Here is a 3,209-nt window from a genome sequence, read left to right on the forward strand (position 1 = left end):
TGAGCGCGGCAGCTGCACGCACAATGAAATCCCCCCCCCACCCGGCCCGGGCTGCCGAGTACCCGGATGGAGGCCGCGGCCGACCTGGCGGCGGCGCGCAGGCGCGCTGCGGGCTCACCTGGCTCCGGGACCTCCCCGCGAGAGGTTGGCGGGGGCGGGGGCGGGCTGGGGGTGTCGGGCTCCGTTCGGCCCCGCGGGGCCTGGCCGGGCCGGGCCAGGCGCAGCGCTGCTCGGGGCTGGGCCCTTGCTTCTTCTGGGGAGCGGCGCTGGGAGCCGTGAGGTGCCGGGGCGGGGGCTGCGGGACCGGGCGGGCGGGCGGCGCGGGGAGGTGTCGCCTGCTCCCGAGCTGAGCCCGGGCTGGAAGAGTATCGCGTAAACAGCAGCGTGATGAGTATTTTGCTGGGTTTTTTTTTCTCCCTATTTTGAGGGGCTGCGCCCTCAGGCTTTCTCTTTATGCGGCCCTTTGGGAGAAAAACGGTGCTTAACAGTGTGCCCTGCCCGTGCGCCTCGCTTAGCGCAGCTGCGGCTGAGCGAGGGCCCGCGGCGCCGCGCTGCCCCCGGTCGCTGCGCAGAGCCGGGGCTCTCCCGAGTGCGGGCCCCGCCACGGCTTTCCCCTTCTTCGTAGGCCTGTGCAAGCTTTGCTAAAACGCACCCGTTTCCTAATGTTTCGAGTTGTTAGTTCTTGTAATGAAGCGTTCGTTGGACTTCTGTCAGAACCATTTTTTTCTTAAATAAAAGCAATATATGATTATATTATTGGTGCCCTTCTGTTTACATTAACTAGTTGGGTTGTGCCTTTTTACTTTCTCTGGCCACTGACTTCTCTGGGTTTAGGAAACGTACTTAGATATCAGTCCTGATTCTAGTAGTTTTACTCAGGTTAAATAGCAGCTCCTTCAGGCATTAGCTGCATTGGTTTCAAAGAGGAGAGGAAGAACAGCTTAGGCAGAACTGGATTTATTCTGGCAGAGGTTTTGATTTCATGTGCTAAGCAAGTACAATATTAATGTTTTAAATCAAATTGTTTACATATATCTAATTTTTCTTACGGATTTATTAGTTTATGTTTGTATCAGATAATGAAAGTGTTATCTCTTAGCTATCATTTCATTCACTTTCTGCAGGAAAATCTCAAAATCATTTTGTCAATATTAGATGTTACAGATACTATTACACCTTAAAATGAGGAAGAATACCTGACTTAAACTGTATTTAAGACATTTAATCTCAATGATTCTCATTTTCTTCATTCAGAAAATCGGATATTGATAAAATTGCTAATATGAATGAGTGCTCATTATACTGAATAGATCTGGAGTATAGCTTGTAGGCTCAGAAGTCATCTTTTGCTCTACAAAGTTAGAAAACTGCATTTTTTTCCCAACTAGATTTCTGGCACCACTTTTCAAGAAAAAGGTGTGGAAGCACAGGCGGGAATCCAGAAAAAAAGCAATAGATCTAAAAAAATAGGATTTACAAGGAGCAATTTAAAGTGCTTATAATTTAGAGAAGACTGGGGAAGCTATGATAACTCTCTTCAAATATATAAATAGCTGCTTTAAAAGGGAAGATGGAAAGCTATTCTTTATTTGCATGGTGGGTAGAATACAATGGTCTTAAAATACACCAAGGAAGAAATAGGCTATGAAAAAATGTTTTCTAACGGAATAGAAAGCAATTTCCATTATTCATCCATTTTGATAGGTTGTGGAATATGCAACATTTGAGTAGTTTTTTGTTTTGTTTTGTTTTTTTAACATATTAGATACAGGTCAGAAGTAGTTGGTCCCGTGATGGGGCAGAAATTTGTTTGACAGGTTATGATCTCTTTTCATAAGAGTTATGCTTACTTAATGCAACATTATTTCAAGAGTACTTCTGAAATGTAGTTTGATTTCTCAGTATTATGTTCAGATGCTTCAAAGCAGTCAGGATTTGGCCTCTAATCTTGGTTAAATAAACTTTTTCTGTGCAAATCGAGTCTTGAAGATTTGCAACACCATCCTCTTCTCTTCTCCTGTCTTTAAATGCAGTTTAGAAGTATGTAAGTGATACTTTACTTAAGTAGTTATCATTTAATGAAGACTAACTAATATTATCCATATATTTAAATGTATGTACATTAAAAGCATGTACACAAGTCTAAAGGAAAACATAGTTTGGACTGATAATTGCATGAGTGTTTTAGACATACAAGGCTTCTGTTTCACTTGGTAAAGATTTTATAAAAAGCAATCTTAAATAAGAAATTAGTATATACTTATATAATAAGCTTTGCTTATTTTGAATTCAGCAAAGCACCATAGTCTTAATCAGAATTGTCAATTTTACTGTCATAAATTGTTCTAATCTAAATGAAGACAAGTTACTGTGTCCAGTTTCAGGAAAGAAAGAAAGGGCTACAGTACTCATAAGCTCTTTTATGGGTGTTGCTTGAATTGTCTGAACATGCAGATCCAAAAAAATTGAGTAGGACTGCTACCAGTAAAGCTCAGTAATTGGTGGCTGATCTTATTGATTTCATGTAGGTGTCAAATCTGTAAAAAAAAAAAAAAAAAAAAAAAGCTGAGAGTGACCTTAAGACATAATCTCTGTCACCCTCCTGCCACAAGGCATGATAAATTATTATGAAACCAACCTTGATGGATGCTTGTCTAACCTGTTCTTAAGACCTGAAATGGACATTCCACTCATTCCTCAGGCAGTCTAGTCTAGTCCTTAACTGCCCTTTTTTTTTTTTGAATGTCTAAATTAAATCTGTTTTGCTGCAATTTAGCCTTTTTATTTAATGTGAGTAAGGATAGTATTCCCTTTATCTTTGCGGCAGCCTTTTATATAAATGAAGACTATTACCATGATTTTGTCCTATCTTCTATTCCTGGAGTAAAAGCCCAAATTATTTCTGGTTTTGATCAGAATTATGGAGCATATGACCCTTTTTTGTTGCTCTCCTTCAGCTCCTGTCCAATCTTTTCACAATTTCATGAAGTTATCTTGTTGACAATTCTTCTGACTATACACCTTGCTAAGATGCATGCCCTTTTCAACCTGATGAAATTGTTGACATGTTCAACTTGTGATGTTCTCTGTTGGTTTCTTTTCTACAAAATGATTAACTGTCATTCTTCATTCGGTGCAGCTGATTATTCCGCTTATTAGCTCTGCTTATTCTTCTAAGTGCAGAACTTCGTATTTATAGAATTCATATA

This window comes from Rhea pennata, chromosome 10, assembly GCF_028389875.1.
Source record: "Rhea pennata isolate bPtePen1 chromosome 10, bPtePen1.pri, whole genome shotgun sequence".
Taxonomy (NCBI): domain Eukaryota; kingdom Metazoa; phylum Chordata; class Aves; order Rheiformes; family Rheidae; genus Rhea; species Rhea pennata.